Source organism: Anomaloglossus baeobatrachus, chromosome 4, assembly GCF_048569485.1.
Source record: "Anomaloglossus baeobatrachus isolate aAnoBae1 chromosome 4, aAnoBae1.hap1, whole genome shotgun sequence".
NCBI lineage: Eukaryota > Metazoa > Chordata > Amphibia > Anura > Aromobatidae > Anomaloglossus > Anomaloglossus baeobatrachus.
Window position 1 is genome coordinate 58,417,093 of NC_134356.1, and position 16,804 is coordinate 58,433,896.

The 16,804-nt window shown below is 54.1% G+C and overlaps 1 protein-coding gene across 2 annotated transcripts in view; it reads right to left on the reverse strand.

Annotated features, from left to right (window-relative positions):
* HMGXB3 (HMG-box containing 3) overlaps positions 1 to 16,804 on the reverse strand; it is a 230,694-nt gene that overhangs the window by 80,998 nt on the left and 132,892 nt on the right. The window lies entirely within an intron of this gene.

The following is a 16,804-nucleotide window of genomic DNA, read 5'->3' on the forward strand; positions in this document are numbered from 1 at the left end:
ACGTCGGAGAACTGAAAAACCGTTCAACATGAACAATATGTGTACCCGCAAACAACCAAGAAATCCCGAAGGACAACAGGGCGGGTGCTGGGTCTCCCAATAAGAGCTAGAAGAAAAGGAATTTACGGTAAGTAACAAAATTCCCTTCTTCTTCAGCGCTCTATTGGGAGACCCAGACGATTGGGACGTCCAAAAGCTGTCCCTGGGTGGGTAAAGAGATACCTCATGTTAGAGCTGCAAAACAGCCCTCCCCTACGGGGATGTCACTGCCGCCTGCAGGACTCTTCTACCTAAGCTGGCATCCGCCGAAGCATAGGTATGCACCTGATAATGTTTGGTGAAAGTGTGCAGACTCGACCAGGTAGCTGCCTGGCACACCTGTTGAGCCGAAGCCTGGTGTCGTAGCGCCCAGGACGCACTCACGGCTCTGGTTGAATGGGCTTTCAGCCCTGAAAGAACCGGAAGCCCTGCAAAACGGTAGGCTTCCAGAATTGGTTCTTTGATCCATCGAGCCAGGGTGGCTTTAGAAGCCTGCAACCTCTTGCGCGTACCAGCGACAAGAGCATCGGAACGGCGTACGGGCGCCGTGCGTGAAATGTAGATTCTGAGTGCTCTCACCAGATCTAGCAAACGTAAATCATTCTCATACCGGTGAACCGGATGAGTGCAAAAGGACGGTAAGGAGATATCCTGATTAAGATGAAACGAGGATACTACCTTAGGGAGAAACTCCGGAATGATGCGCAGCACTACCTTGTCCTGGTGAAACACCAGGAAGGGAGCCTTGGATGACAGAGCTGCCAGCTCAGACACTCGCCGAAGCGATGTGATCGCAACGAGAAACGCCACCTTCTGTGACAGGCGAGAAAAAGGCAACTTCCTTCAGAGGCTCGAAAGGCGGCTTCTGGAGAGCAACTAGAACCCTGTTCAGATCCCATGGATCCAACGGCCGCTTGTACGGGGGTACGATATGACAAACCCCCTGCGGGAACGTGCGCACCTTAGAAAGACGTGCTAGACGCTTCTGAAAAAAAACACGGATAGTGCTGAGACTTGCCCTTTGAGGGAGTCTAGCGACAAGCCCTTTTCTAACTCCTATTGTAGGAAGGAAAGAAAGATAGGCAATGCAAATGGCCAGGGAGACACTCCCTGAGTAGAGCACCAGATTAAGAAAACCTTCCACGTTCTGTGGTAGATCTTAGCAGACGTGGGCTTCCTAGCCTGTCTCATGGTGGCAACGACCCCTTGGGATAATCCTGAAGACGCTAGGATCCAGGACACACAAGCCACACAGTCAGGTTCAGGGCCGCAGAATTCCGATGGAGAAAACGGCCCTTGAGACAGTAAGTCTGGTCGGTCTGGTAGTGACCCCGGTCGGCCGACCGTGAGATGCCACAGATCCGGGTACCACGATCTCCTCGGCCAGTCTGGTGCGACGAGTATGACGCGGCTGCAATCGGATCTGATTTTTGCGCAGTACTCTGGGCAAGAGTGCCAGAGGTGGAAACACATATGTGAGCCGGAACTACGACCAATCTTGCACTAAGGCGTCTGCCGCCAGAGCTCTGTGATCGCGCGATCGTGCCATAAATGCCGGGACCTTGTTGGTGTGCCGAGACGCCATTAGGTCGACGTCCGGCCCTCCCCCCCAGCGGCAACAGATTTCCTGAAACACGTCCGGGTGAAGGGACCATTCCCCCGCGTCCATGCCCTGGCGACTGAGGAAGCCTGCTTCCCAGTTTTCTACGCCCGGGATGTGAACTGCGGATATGGTGGATGCTGTGTCCTCCACCCACATGAGGATTCGCCGGACTTCCTGGAAGGCTGCTGACTGCGTGTCCCTCCTTGGTGGTTGATGTATGCCACCGCTGTGGAGATGTCCGACTGGATTCGGATCTGCTCCCTTCTAGCCACTTTTGGAAAGCTAATAGGGTAAGATACCCTGCCCCGATTTCCAGCACATCGAACTGAAGGGTGGACTCCTGCTGAGTCCACGTCCCCTGAGCCATGTGGCGGAGACAAACTGCTCCCCACCCTGACAGACTCGTATCTGTCGTGACCACTGCCCAGGATGGGGGCTATGGCAATGAGGTGGGAATAAGCCACTATTGCAGAGAGTCCTCGGCCGTCAGGGAAAGGGAGACTTCCCGTCCAGGGAGGTTGACTGCCCATCCCATTGGCGGAGAATGTCCCATTGCCGTTGGCGCAGATGAAACTGCGCAAAGAGAACTGCCTCGATGGCTGCCACCATCTTCCTTAGGAAGTGCATGAGGCGCCTTAAGGGGTGCGACTGGCCTTGAAGGAGAGACTGCACCTCTGTCCGCAGTGAACGCTGCTGGTTCAGCGGAAGCTTCACTATGGCTGATAGAGTATGAAACTCCATGCCGAGATACGTTAGTGATTGAGTCGGAGACAGATTTGACCTTGCCAAATTGATGATCCACCCGAAAGTCTGGAGAGTCTCCAGCGTAACATTCAGGCTGCGTTGGCATGCCTCGAGGGAGGTTGCTTTGACGAGTAGATCGTCCAAGTACGGAATCACCGGGTGTCCGTGAAAGTGCAAGACTGCTACCACTGCTGCCATGACCTTGGTGCCCACCCGTGGGGCTGTCGCCAGACTGAATGGCAGAGCTACGAACAGAAGATGTTCGTCTCCTATCACAAAACGTAAAAAACGTTGGTGCTCCGTAGCAATTGGCACGTGGAGATAGGCATCTTTGATGTCTGTTGAGGCAAGGAAGTCTCCTCGAGACATTGAGGCAATGACGGATCGGAGGGATCCCATCCGGAACCGCCTGGCGTTCGCATGCTCGTTGAGCAGTTTCAGAACCAGAACAGGACGGAAGGAACCGTCCATTTTTGGAGCCACAAAGAGATTGGAGTACAAACCCTCGCCCTCGTTCCTGAGGGGGGACAGGGATCACCACTCCTTCTGCTCCTAGAGCGTCCACCGCCTGCAGCAGGGCATCTGCTCGGTGGAGAGGTGGGGCCGTTCTGAGAATGGAGTCGGAGGACGAGAACAGAACACTGTCCTGTGCACGTGAGCACAATGTCCGTCACCCACCGGTCTGTGACCTGTGGCAGCTAAATGTCGCCAAAGGCGGGGGAGTCTGCCATCAACCGCGGATGCGGAGAGAGAGAGAGAGAGCTGAGAGTCCTGAGGAGACCGCCTTGGTAGCGGTTCCTCCGACCGCCTTCCTTGGGCGAGATTGAGCCCGGCCGGAATCTGAGCCCGTCTGAGGTTTTGTAGCCCTTTTGCACGAGGACAATTGGGACCTGCCGGAGCTTGGAAGGACCGAAACCTCGACTGTACTTTTAGGACAGCATTAACAGGGTAAGTCGCAGTGCAGACATTGCGGGGTTACGGACGCCTCTGCGGTACAGATGTCCCTGCTCAAGGTCAGCTGCGCAAGAACAGCAGAAAAGGTTAGGTTGCCAATACGGCTGTGGATGCCGGAGCAACCGACACGCCGATAGCCTCCTAGACAGATTTCAACCAGAGTCCATCTGTCTGTGAATGGCATCTTGAAGTGAAGCCCCATCTCCAGTGCAACTATGGCTCTATATGCAAGCCTGGAGATTGGAGAATCCACCTTTGGACCCTGGGTCCAGCGCTGACCACGTCAGGGGAAAAAAGGGATAACGTGTATCCTAAAAACGTTTGGAGAAGACGCTTATCTGGTAAGCGTGGTGTTCCTGGACTGCTTCTCTGAAGTCAACGTGGCCAGAAAAATACTCAATATCTGCGTGAGACACTGAAAAGGAACTTCTCCTGTTCGTCTCCTATCTCCACTGGGGGAGCTGAGGGAGAAAGATCCAACCTTCCATTGGTGGACGGTATAGGATCATTCCGTATGGCGTTACCACCCGGTGTATCCGGATTGAGAGCGATGTCAGTATCAAAGCCCTGAAGAGCTGCCTTTTGTTCAAGTAGATTGCCCATGGGTGCAAGTCTCTATATTATGACTACTCCGTCCCTGTCCATGGACAGGGTTGACAGGAGGTTTCTTTGGCCACAACTAGTAGAGCCCCGGCAGACGAAGTGCTAGAGACCCCGGCAGACGACGTGCTACAGGGGAGCATGCACACAATGGGACGGTGTCATGAACAGCATCCCATGTAGTAAAAACAGCACTGAAAACTGTGTTGCTTTTTTGCCGCTGCCGACTAGCCATCTAGAAGTATATAGCCAAGAATGGTGACCGTACAGTGCAATGTATAGCATACAAGCATAAAGTACAAATGACCACTGCAGCACAAGCAATACAAGCAGCATAGAAGCCTGTGCCCTGGCACCCCTGCTCTTCTGCTGCTGTATACTAGTCATCTAGGGGAATATAGCCCAGAAGAGTGACCCTACAGTGCAATGTATAGCATACAAGCAGAAGTACAAATGAACATTGCAGCACATGCAATCCAAGCAGCATAGAAGCCTGTGCCCTGGCACCTCTGCTCTTCTGCTGCTGTAGACTGGTCATCTAGGGGAATATAGCCCAGAAGAGTGACCATACAGTGCAATGTATAGCATACAAGCACAAGTACAAATGCACACTGCAGCCCATGCAATACAAGCAGCATAGAAAAAAAACCTGTGCCCCAGCACCCTTGGTTTTCTGCTGCTGTAGTCTAGTCATTCCAATAGCTAAGACTAGCGACTGTACAGTGCAATGTATAGCATATCAGCATAAACACAAATGAACACCTCAGTCGTGCAAAACAAGCAGCCTAGAAAGCCTGTGCTCTAGCACACCTGCTTTCCTGCTGCTGATGTGTCGCTCCCCAAGCGGGCATATAGCGACCTATGTAGTTAAAAACAACACATGTATACACTGCAGTTATATCGTGGTCAGCACTATATGTGCCTCTTACCGCCCGCCTATAAGCGGGTGTATGATCGCCACTGTCCTGCCTTGGTGCCCCGAGCTCTGCAGTAATGGCTGCCAGCTTCTTCCCCAGCTCGTGTGAGTAGGGGCGGGCCGTGGGCGTGCCCCCAAGGCAGAGCGGGAATCCGGCGTCCGACAGTGCAGTGAGAGGGCTGGAGCATGTAAAAAGGCTCCAGCCCTCGGCGCTGCTGATTGCTCAGCGCCTGTCCCCTTCCCTGAGTGACAGGGAGGGGGCGGGGAACGAAGCGGCACTAGGCCGCAGAAGCCGGGGACTGGAGTTATAAGCGCCGCCGCCGTAAAAGCGCGGTCGGCGCCCAGTCCCCGGCGAACTACAAGTCCCAGCCGCGCCGCCGCTCCCGGAGCGTCCGGCGCGGTAGTTCCCAAAACACAAAGTCACTCAGCAAAGCTGCAGTGACTGTAACCCTTTACTGTCCCCGGCGCACTAGCACACCCAGCAAGTCTGGAGTGTGCTGTGCCTGTGTGTACGGGGACACAGAGTACCTGTAATGGTGCAGGGCCATGTCCCTGAACGGTACTCCAGCTCCACATCCAGCAGGTTCAAATGGGTCTGTGGATGGAGCCCGGCGTCAGAGCTTTGAGGCCGGCAGGATCCCACTTCCTCAGAGCCCCTCAGGGGGATGTGGAAGGAAAGCAGCATGTGGGCTCCAGCCTCCGTACCAGCAATAGGTACCTCAACCTTACAACACCATCCAGGGGTGAGAAGGGAGCATGCTGGGGACACTATATGTGTCCTCTTTTCTTCCATCCGAAATAGTCAGCAGCTACTGCTGACTAAAATCTGTGGAGCTATGCGTGGATGTCTGACCTCCTTCGCACACAAAGCTAAAACTGGAGAACCCGTGATACCACGGGGGGGTATAGCCAGAGGGGGAGGGGCCTTGCACTTTTTAGTGTAGTGCTTTGTGTGGCCTCCGGAGGGCAGTAGCTATACCCCAATCGTCTGGGTCTCCCAATAGAGCGCTGAAGAAATGTAAATCCTTCTCATACCGATGAACTGCATGAGGACAAAACGAAGGCAAAGAGATATCCTGATTAAGATGAAAAGGGGATACCACCTTCGGGAGAAACTCCTGAATGGGGCGCAGCACTACCTTGTCCTGGTGGAAGACCAGGAAGGGAGCCTTGGATGACAGCGCTGCTAGCTCAGACACTCTCCGAAGAGACGTGATCGCTACCAGAAAAGCCACTTTCTGTGACAGCCTAGAAAGTGAAACCTCCCTCAGAGGCTCGAAGGGCGGCTTCTGGAGGGCAACTAGTACCCTGTTCAGATCCCATGGATCTAACGGCCGCTTGTACGGGGGTACGATATGGCAAACCCCCTGTAGGAACGTGCGCACCTTAGGAAGGCGTGCCAAACGCCTCTGAAAAAAGACGGATAGCGCCGAGACCTGACCTTTAAGGGAGCCGAGCGACAAACCTTTTTCTAACCCAGATTGCAGGAAAGAAAGAAAGGTAGGCAATGCAAATGGCCAGGGAGACACTCCCTGAGCAGAGCACCAGGATAAGAATATCCTCCACGTTCTGTGGTAGATCTTAGCGGACGTGGGCTTCCTAGCCTGTCTCATGGTGGCAACGACCCCTTGGGACAATCCTGAAGACGCTAGGATCCAGGACTCAATGGCCACACAGTCAGGTTCAGGGCCGCAGAATTCCGATGGAAAAACGGCCCTTGGGACAGTAAGTCTGGTCGGTCTGGTAGTGCCCACGGTTGGCCGACCGTGAGCTGCCACAGATCCGGGTACCACGCCCTCCTCGGCCAGTCTGGGGCGACAAGTATGACGCGGCTGCAATCGGATCTGATCTTGCGTAGCACTCTGGGCAAGAGTGCCAGAGGTGGAAACACATAAGGGAGCCGGAACTGCGACCAATCTTGCACTAGGGCGTCTGCCGCCAGCGCTCTTTGATCGCGAGACCGTGCCATGAAGGTTGGGACCTTGTTGTTGTGCCGTGACGCCATTAGATCGACGTCCGGCACCCCCCAGCGGTGACAGATTTCCTGAAACACGTCTGGGTGAAGGGACCATTCCCCTGCGTCCATGCCCTGGCGACTGAGGAAGTCTGCTTCCCAGTTTTCTACGCCGGGGATGTGAACTGCGGATATGGTGGAGGCTGTGGCTTCCACCCACATCAGAATCCGCTGGACTTCCTGGAAGGCTTGCCGACTGCGTGTCCCCCCTTGGTGGTTGATGTATGCCACCGCTGTGGAGTTGTCCGACTGAATTCGGATCTGCCTTCCTTCCAGCCACTGCTGGAAGGCTAGTAGGGCAAGATACACTGCTCTGATTTCCAGAACATTGATCTGAAGGGTGGACTCCTGCTGGGTCCACATACCCTGAGCCCTGTGGTGGAGAAATACTGCTCCCCACCCTGACAGACTCGCGTCTGTCGTGACCACCGCCCAGGATGGGGGTAGGAAGGATCTTCCCTGTGATAATGAGGTGGGAAGAAGCCACCACTGCAGAGAGTCCTTGGCCGTCTGGGAAAGGGAGACTTTCCTGTCCAGGGATGTTGACTTCCCGTCCCATTGGCGGAGAATGTCCCATTGAAGTGGGCGCAGATGAAACTGCGCAAACGGAACCGCTTCCATTGCCGCCACCATCTTCCCGAGGAAGTGCATGAGGCGTCTTAAGGAGTGCGACTGACTTTGAAGGAGAGCCTGCACCCAGTCTGCAGTGACCTCTGCTTGTCCAGCGGAAGCTTCACTATCGCTGAGAGAGTATGAAACTCCATGCCAAGATACGTTAGTGATTGGGTCGGTGACAGATTTGACTTTGAGAAGTTGATGATCCACCCGAACGTCTGGAGAGTCTCCAGTGCAACAGTCAAGCTGAGTTGGCATGCCTCTTGAGAGGGTGCCTTGATCAGTAGATCGTCCAAGTAAGGGATCACAGAGTGTCCCTGAGAGTGCAAGACTGCTACCACTGCCGCCATGATCTTGGTGAACACCCGTGGGGCTGTCGCTAGACCAAATGGCAGAGCTACGAACTGAAGATGGTCGTCTCTTATCACGAAGCGTAGAAAGCGTTGGTGCTCTGTAGCAATCGGCACGTGGAGATAAGCATCCTTGATGTCTATTGATGCTAGGAAATCTCCTTGAGACATTGAGGCAATGACTGAGCGGAGGGATTCCATCCGGAACCGCCTGGCGTTGACATGCTTGTTGAGCAGTTTTAGGTCCAGAACAGGACGGAATGAGCCGTCCTTTTTTGGCACCACAAAGAGATTGGAGTAAAAACCTAGACCTCGTTCCTGAATAGGAACAGGGACCACCACTCCTTCTGCTCTTAGAGAATTCACCGCCTGCAGAAGGGCATCTGCTCGGTCGGGATGTGGGGAAGTTCTGAAGAACCGAGGCGGAGGACGAGAACTGAACTCTATCCTGTACCCGTGAGACAAAATGTCTGTTACCCACCGGTCTTTGACCTGTGGCAGCCAAATGTCGCAAAAGCGGGAGAGCCTGCCACCGACCGAGGATGCGGAGGGAGGCGGCCGAAAGTCATGAGGCAGCCGCCTTGGAAGCGGTACCTCCGGTTGCTTTCTTGGGGCGTGAGTGAGCCCGCCATGAATCAGAGCTCCTTTGCTCTTTCTGAGTCCCTTTGGACGAGGAGAATTGGGGCTTGCCCGAGCCTCGAAAGGACCGAAACTTTGACTGCCACTTCCTCTGTGGAGGTTTGCTTGATCTGGGCTGGGGTAAGGAGGAGTCCTTACCTTTGGACTGTTTGATGATTTCCGCCAATTGCTCACCAAACAGTCTGTCTCCAGATAATGGCAAGCTGGTTAAACATTTTTTAGAAGCAGAATCTGCTTTCCATTCCTTTAACCACAAGGCTCTGCGCAAAACTACAGAGTTGGCAGAAGCCATTGAGGTACGGCTCGTAGAGTCCAGTACCGCATTGATAGCGTAGGTCGCAAACGCAGACATTTGCGTAGTTAGGGACGCCACTTGCGGCACTGCTGGACGTATGAGAGAGTCCACCTGTGCCAGACCAGCTGAAATAGCTTGGAGCGCCCACACGGCCGCGAATGCTGGAGCAAACGACGCGCCGATAGCTTCATAGACAGATTTCAACCAAAGGTCCATCTGTCTGTCATTGGCATCTTTAAGTGAAGCCCCATCCTCCACTGCAACTATGGATCTAGCTGCAAGCCTGGATATTGGAGGGTCCACTTTTGGACACTGGGTCCAGCGTTTGACCACGTCAGGGGGAAAAGGATACCGTGTATCCTTAAGGCGTTTAGAAAAACGCTTGTCCGGATAAGTATTATGTTTCTGGATGGATTCTCTGAAGTCAGAGTGGTCCAGAAAAGTACTCAATTTACGCTTGGGATACAGGAAATGGAATTTCTCCTGCTGTGCAGCTGCCTCCTCTGCAGAAGGGGCTGGGGAAGAAATATCCAACAGCCTATTGATGGCCGCTATAAGGTCATTTACCATGGCGTCACCATCTGGCGTATCCAAATTGAGTGCGGCGTCAGGACAAGACTCCTGATCACCCACCTCTGAACCCTCATATAGGGACCCTTCTCGCTGAGACCCTGATCCACGTGATGACGTGGAGGGTCTCTCCCAGCGAGCTCGCTTAGGCGGGCTGGGACTGTCATCGGAGTCAGAGCCCTCAGCCTGTGATGCCTGGGACCCCCTTGAAGTACGGATTAGTTCCAACTGAGGGGGACCGGGGAACATAGACACAGCAGTGTCTATGGTCTGAGCAACTGGCCTGGACTGCAAGGTTTCCAGGATTTTTGTCATGGTCACAGACATTTTATCAGCAAAGACTGCAAATTCTGTCCCCGTCACCGGGGCAGGGTTCACAGGCGTCTCTGCCTGGGCTACCACCACAGTAGGCTCTGGCTGACGAAGTGCCACTGGGACTGAACATTGCACACAATGAGAGTCGTTGGAGCCTGCTGGTAGATTAGCCCCACATGCTGTACAAGTAGTGTATACAGCCCGTGCCTTGGCACCCTTGCGTTTTGCGGATGACATGCTGTTGTCTCCTCAAGCAATATAGGGTGTACAGCCAAGAAGCGACCTTACAGTGCAGTATTAAATATATCTAGACACAGCAGTGTCTATGTACAGTGACAAATATAACACTGTGGCACTAGAGGGGCTGCACGTATGTGCTGCTTACCGCCCGCTGAGTGCGGGTGTGTGGTCGCCAGAACCCCTTAGCCTGGGTCCCCCAGAGCCTGCGTGTGTTCTCCAGCCAGACTGCATGTGTATAATGGCTGCCGGCGTCCTGGAGAGCTGCAAGCCTGGGGGCGGGCCTAGGGCGTGCACAGAGAAAAAGCGCAAAGCCTGTGTCTACTGTGCTCAGTGAGAGGGCTGGAGCATGTAAATCGTGCCCCAGCCCTCGGCACTGCTGATTGAATAACGTCTCTCCCCTACCCCGATTGACAGGGTGGGGGCGTTAACGAAGCGGAGCTAGGCCGCAGAAAGCCGGGGACTAAAGTTAGAAGCGCCGCCGCCGTAAAAGCGCGGTCGGCGCGACCCCGGCGCACTACAAGTCGCAGCTGCGCCGCCGCTCCAGGGGCGGTCGGCGCGGCGATCCACACACATAAAGTCCCCCAGAAATCTGCGGGGACTATAAGCCCAGCGCACAGCGCTACAGTCCCCGGCGCACTAGCACACCCAGCAAGCCTGGAGTGTGCGTGGCCTGCCATACGGGGACACAGAGTACCTGACAGTTGCAGGGCCTTGTCCCTGAACGGCACTCCCGCTCCACATCCAGCAGGTTCTATGGGTCTGTGGATGGAGCCCGGCCTCAGGGCTTGGTGGCCGGTAAGATCCCACTTCCTCAGAGCCCCTCAGGGGGATGGGGAAGGAAAACAGCATGTGGGCTCCAGCCTCCGTACCCGCAATGGGTACCTCAACCTTACAAACCGCAAGTGGGGTGAGAAGGGAGCATGCTGGGGGCCCTAGTATGGGCCCTCTTTTCTTCCATCCGATATAGTCAGCAGCTACTGCTGACTAAACAGTGGAGCTATGCGTGGATGTCTGACCTCCTTCGCACAAAGCAGAAAACTGGTGAGCCAGTGATCCCACTGGGGGTGTATAGCCAGAAGGGGAGGGGCCTTACACTTTTTAGTGTAATTGCTTTGTGTGGCCTCCGGAGGCAGTGCTATACACCCAATCGTCTGGGTCTCCCAATAGAGCGCCGAAGAAAATCTGTTTGGCGGGCTGGAAGAGAATTCTATCCTGTAGCCGTGGGAGATGACATCCCGCGCCCACTGATCGGAGACGTGTTGAAACCACGCGTCGCCAAAGTGGGAGAGCCTGCCACCAACTAAGGACGTTGCTGGCGCGGCCAGATAGTCAAGAGGAGTCTGCCTTAGTGGTAGCAGCTCCTGCGGTCTTCTTGGGACGCGCCTTTGTGCACCAGTTGGATTTTTGGTCCTTGGCTGAGTTAGAGGACGAGGCCGAGGGCTTAGAGGACGACCAGTTGGAGGAACGAAAGGAACGAAACCTCGACTGGTTCCTACCCTGGACAGGTTTCCTGGTTTTGGTTTGTGGCATGGAAGTACTCTTCCCACCAGTAGCTTCCTTAATAATTTCATCCAGTTGTTCTCCGAACAGCCGGGACCCAGCAAAAGGGAGCCCCGCAAGGTACTTCTTTGAAGAAGCATCTGCCTTCCACTCTCGAAGCCACAAGATCCTGCGGATAGCGAGGGAATTAGCCGAAGCCACCGCAGTGCGGTGAGAAGCCTCCAGCATAGCAGACATGGCATAGGATGAAACCGCCGAAGCTTGGGAAGTTAAGGCAACCATCTCAGGCATAGATTCCTTAGTGAGGGAATGCATCTCCTCTAGGGAAGCAGAAATTGCTTTGAGAGCCCACACTGCTGCAAAAGTCGGGGCGAACGAGGCCCCTGCCGCCTCATATACGGATTTGGCCAGAAGGTCAACCTGGCGGTCAGTGGAATCCTTAAGCGAGGTGCCATCAGCCACTGATACAACGGTCCGGGCTGAGAGTCTAGACACCGGGGGGTCTACCTTTGGCGAATGAGCCCACTCCTTGACCACCTCAGGTGGAAAGGGAAAACGGTCATCAGAATTACGCTTTGGGAAGCGTTTGTCAGGGCAGGCCCTGGGCTTGGACACAGCGGCCTGAAAACTGGAGTGATTAAAGAACACACTCTTTGTCCTCTTAGGCAAGGTAAACTGGTGCTTTTCTGCCAGAGAGGGTTGCTCCTCTGATACTGGCGGATTGAGGTCCAGTACAGAATTAATGGACGCAATCAAGTCACTAACATCTGAGTCACTTTCGGACAGATCAATGGGGCACATGGAGGTAGCCTCCGAGCCCCCTGTAAAGGCATCCTCCTCGTCCTGCGAGTCAGCCTCTGAAACAGAGGCGCGGGACGAGGAAGGAGATGGAGCCCTGCGTCTCCTCTTAGGAGGACGGGGTCTGGGACCAGATGATGAATCCTCTGTGAGCTCCGCAGAGAGAGCCCTAGCAGCAGAGGCACCCTGTGAAGGGGGCTGATACATGTTCAGCAAAGTCTGGGATAGCTGTCCCATGGAGTCAGCAAAAGACTGGGAGATAGACCTGGTTAAGGATTCTACCCAAGCCGGGAGTTCAGCCACAGGAGCCGGAGCAGCCTGAGAGACCACTGTGGGTGCGATTTCAGGCTGAGGCAATGTCAGGTTAGAGCAGGCATCACAATGTGGATAGGTGCTCGGTTCGGGCAGTATGAGCTTACATGCAGTGCATACTGAATACAGCTTTGGAGCCTTGCTCCTCGTGTGTGACATGCTGCTGAAGAGGGGGCTCTGCCAGAGTGACCCCCAGAGAGTATATACAAAGGCCCACAACCAGAGGTTGTGGCTTACCAGACCGCTGGAGCGGTGTTGTGTGCCCTCCAGATCCCGAAGCTCGGACTCCCAAACACCTCAGCAGGGATGCTGCAGACCAGTGGTGATCGCAGAGAAAACGCTGATAAAATGGCACCGGAGGGAGGAGAGGGGGCGGGACCAACTCTGAGAGCGGGATCTGGAGGGCCAAAGAGATTCACAGGGGAGGAGACAAGTACTCAGTGAGGAGTGTCTCTCCCCTTTGTAGAACGGCCGCTGGGCGGAGCCGCGCTGTCCCTCTGCATGAATGACATGCGAGGGCAGTGAAACCGAAAGTAGGCCTCCGGCGAAGTCGGGGCCTAAATTTGAGCGGTGCGGCCGACGCGCAGGCACCATCGGCGCGGTTCTCAGGCGACAGCCAGAGAACCCGTCGGAAATGTCAGAAAAATCACTCAGCACACTCTCCCACAACAATAAAGTACAAGGGACCCCCATATATATAACCGTCTCAGGTACTTAGCTTGCTGAGACGCAGGGTTCCAAGTCCCTGAGGGATGAGTGCTCCGGACCAGCAGGGTCCTGAAGGGCTGCGGATAGAGACCGGTCTCATGCCAAGCATGGAGAACCATGCTGGCTCCCACTTCAAGCCAGAGCCCCGGAGGGATGGTGAAGGAGCACGGCATGTAAGGCTCCAGCCTGGGAATCAACCTTAACAGCACCGCCGACACAGAAGGGACATGCCGGGGGTCCAGGCTTGGACCCGCTTTTCTACAAAATCTTTCCAAAAAATGAAAAAATCAGATGAGAATGCATGTGTGGATGTATGACCTCCTGAACACAAAGCGATAAACTGGTTAGAACTGGTTCTCCAGGGGGTGTATAAGCTCAGAGGGAGGAGCTACACTTTTGAGTGTAGTACTTTGTGTGTCCTCCGGAGGCAGAAGCTATACACCCAATGTCTGGGTCTCCCATAGGAACGATAAAGAAAAACACACACACCGAAAAATCCTTTATTTTAAATAAAACACAAATAAGCCTCATTCACCCTTTTATTACCCCCCCCCCCCGAAACAAAGCTCCGACGTAATCCACGTCCTGCGATGCTTGCATCCAGCCACGACTGACACAGACACAGCGCTGAATGCAGCCTTGCAACGAGACAGCAGAGGTAACCACAGGGCATTTCCCATGGCCAGTAATGTGAACTCACTACCAACCGTGAGAAATGCAGCGATCTGTCCTCTATCTGTCTATCCCTCTATCTATTCTTCTATCTGTCTATTTATCTATCTCTCTGCTATCTATCTCAAAAGGAAATGTTTTTTTTTTTCAATGTTCTTTATTGCATTGAATGCAATAAAGCACATGTACCAACCCGCACACGGCAAAACCGCGGCAATACCGCGAACAATACCGCGGTAAAACCGCAGCAAACCGCATGCGGTTTTCGGGTGCGGTTTGCGGTGGTTCATTACCGCGGGTGCGGTAATCTTTCAATGCCTGCGGAATTTTCTTGAGAAAATTCCATTTTCCAGTGCGCACATAGCCTAAAGGGTATTTTACACACAACGATATCGCTAACGATATATAGTCAGGGTCACGGTGTTCGTGACGCAAATCCGGCGCCGTAGCGATATCGTTGTGTGTGACTAAAAGGAGCGCCGATCAATGATCGCAAAAACGTCAAAAATCGTTGTTCGTTGACACGTCGCTCCTTATCATAATATCGTTGGTGGTGCATGCCGCTGGTTGTTCGTCATTTCTGTGGCATCACACATCGCTATGTGTGACACCGCAGGAACCACGAACATCTCCTTATCTGCGTCCGCCGGCAATGAGGAAGGAAGGAGGAGGGCGGCATGTTCCGGACGCTCATCTCCGCCCCTCCTCTGCTATTGGGCGGCAAATTAGTGACGCCATTGTGATGCCGAACAAACCTCCCCCTTGAAGGAGACATTGTTCGGTGTCTCCAGCGACGTCGCTAAGCAGGTATGTGCATGTGAGGCTGCCGTAGCGATATTGTTCGCTACGGCAGCGATCACCCCATGACGAAACAGCGACGTGGGCTGGTACTATCGCGCACAACATCGCTAGCTATTGCTAGCGATGTCGCAGCGTGTAAAGCACCCTTAAGGCTACTTTCACACTTCAGTCGTTTCAAATCTGCCAAGTCCGTTTTTGCGACTGAACGATGGATCCGTCGTTTTTTAGATGTCAACGGACCCCATGGATGAGTTATTGAAGTGAAGAAGGGAATTTTGTTTACTTACCGTAAATTCCTTTTCTTCTAGCTCCTATTGGGAGACCCAGACAATTGGGTGTATAGCTTCTGCCTCCGGAGGCCACACAAAGTATTACACTTTAAAAAGTGTAACCCCTCCCCTCTGCCTATACACCCTCCCGTGGATCACGGGCTCCTCAGTTTTGGTGCAAAAGCAGGAAGGAGAAAACTTATAAATTGGTATAGGGTAAATTCAATCCGAAGGATGTTCGGAGAACTGAACCATGAACCAAAAGAACAATTCAACATGAACAACATGTGTACACAACAGAACAACAGCCCGAAGGGAACAGGAGCGGGTGCTGGGTCTCCCAATAGGAGCTAGAAGAAAAGGAATTTACGGTAAGTAAACAAAATTCCCTTCTTCTTTGTCGCTCCATTGGGAGACCCAGACAATTGGGACGTCCAAAAGCAGTCCCTGGGTGGGTAAAAGAATACCTCAATAACAAGAGCCGAAACGGCCCTCCTCTTACAGGTGGGCAACCGCCGCCTGAAGGACTCGCCTACCTAGACTGGCGTCTGCCGAAGCATAGGTATGCACTTGATAGTGTTTCGTGAAAGTGTGCAGACTAGACCACGTCGCTGCTTGACACACCTGCTGAGCCGTAGCCCGGTGCCGCAATGCCCAGGACGCACCCACGGCTCTGGTAGAATGGGCTTTCAGCCCTGAAGGAAGCGGACGCAGAACCACCTTATCCTGGTGAAACACCAGGAAGGGGGCTTTGCATGATAGCGCTGCAAGCTCAGACACTCTCCGGAGTGATGTAATTGCCACTAGAAAGGCCACCTTTTGCGAAAGACGTGATAAAGAGACATCCCGCAGCGGCTCGAAAGGTGGTTTCTGAAGAGCAGTTAGCACCCTGTTAAGATCCCAGGGCTCCAGCGGACGCTTGTAAGGTGGGACTATGTGGCAAACTCCCTGCAGGAACGTGCGGACCTGCGGAAGCCTGGCTAGACGCTTTTGAAAAAATACGGAGAGCGCCGATACTTGGCCCTTGAGAGAGCCGAGTGACAAACCCTTGTCCATTCCGGATTGGAGGAATGAAAGAAAAGTGGGTAAGGCAAATGGCCATGGAGAGAAACCGTTATCAGAGCACCAGGATAAGAAGATTTGCCAAGACCTGTAATAGATCTTGGCGGACGTTGGCTTCCTGGCCTGTCTCATGGTGGCAATGACATCCTGAGATAACCCTGAAGACGCTAGGAGCCAGGACTCAATGGCCACACAGTCAGGTTGAGGGCCACAGAATTCAGATGGAAAAATGGCCCTTGTGACAGCAAGTCTGGGCGGTCTGGAAGCGCCCACGGCTGACCCACCGTGAGATGCCACAGATCCGGGTACCACACCCGCCTCGGCCAGTCTGGAGCGACGAGAATGGCGCGACGGCAGTCGGACCTGATCTTGCGTAACACTCTGGGCAGCATCGCCAGAGGAGGAAACACATAAGGCAGTCGGAACTGCGACCAGTCCTGAACTAACGCGTCCGCCGCCAGAGTTCTGTGATCCTGAGACCGTGCCATGAAGGCCGGGACCTTGTTGTTGTGCCGTGACGCCATGAGATCGACGTCCGGCGTTCCCCAGTGGCGACAGATCTCTCGGAACACTTCTGGGTGCAGAGACCATTCCCCCGCATCCATGCCCTGACTGAGAAAATCTGCTTCCCAGTTTTCTACGCCCGGGATGTGAACTGCGGAGATGGTGGAGGCTGTGGCTTCCACCCACTGCAGAATCCGCCGGACTTCCTGGAGGGCTTGACGACTGCGAGTGCCGCCTTGGTGGTTGATGTATGCGACGGCAGTGGCGTTGTCCGACTGGATACG